This window comes from Eimeria mitis, genomic scaffold, assembly GCF_000499745.2.
Source record: "Eimeria mitis Houghton genomic scaffold, Emh_scaff3857, whole genome shotgun sequence".
Classification (NCBI taxonomy): Eukaryota; Apicomplexa; class Conoidasida; order Eucoccidiorida; family Eimeriidae; genus Eimeria; species Eimeria mitis.
This window is the reverse complement of record NW_013572191.1, coordinates 4,335-5,013: the sequence shown is the minus strand read 5'-3', so window position 1 is coordinate 5,013 and position 679 is coordinate 4,335.

Sequence of the window (679 nt, the reverse complement as noted above, 5' to 3'; positions counted from 1 at the left end):
TGTATTGTGTGTGTATGTGTTGGGGTGTATGTACAGTCGGAGAGGTTCTTAGAGCTCCTCTTCAGCATAAAGTTAACACCAGAGAGACTCGACGCTCTGCTGCTGCAGGTGCAGAGAACCCTCATAGAAAAAAGAAAAAAAGAAATTAGTGTTAGTGGGGGCCCCCCTGAGGGGCCCCGCAGCCGCTTGCTGCTGCGCCACCTCACCAGCGAAGTCTCCCCTCCACACACAGCTGCAGCAACAGCAGCAACAGCAGCAGCAGATGCTGCAGAAGCTGCTGCTGCTGCTGCAGCAGCAGAAGCACCAATGTACAAGAAAACTGCGGGGGGCCCCTCTGACCCCAAAGAAGGTACAGGGGGGGGCCCCCCCTCTCGCCTGCGCAGGAGGTCCTTAACATGGGCTGTCGCTGAGGGGCCCTCCCCTACATGAGCTGTATAAGCAGCAGCAGCAGCAGCAGCAGCAGCAATGAAGCAGCAGCTGCTGCAGCAGCAGCAACTCCAGCAGCAGCTGCTGCAGCAGCAGGTTCTGAAACAGTTTAACCGTTCTTGAGAGTTACAGGCTTTGCTTTAATGCGGCCCGTCTACATAGTGTGGCAGCAGCTGCAGCAGCAGCAGCAGCAGCTGCTGCTGCTGCTGCTGCTGCTGCTGCTGCTGGCCGGAGACAGGGAGACAGATGTATA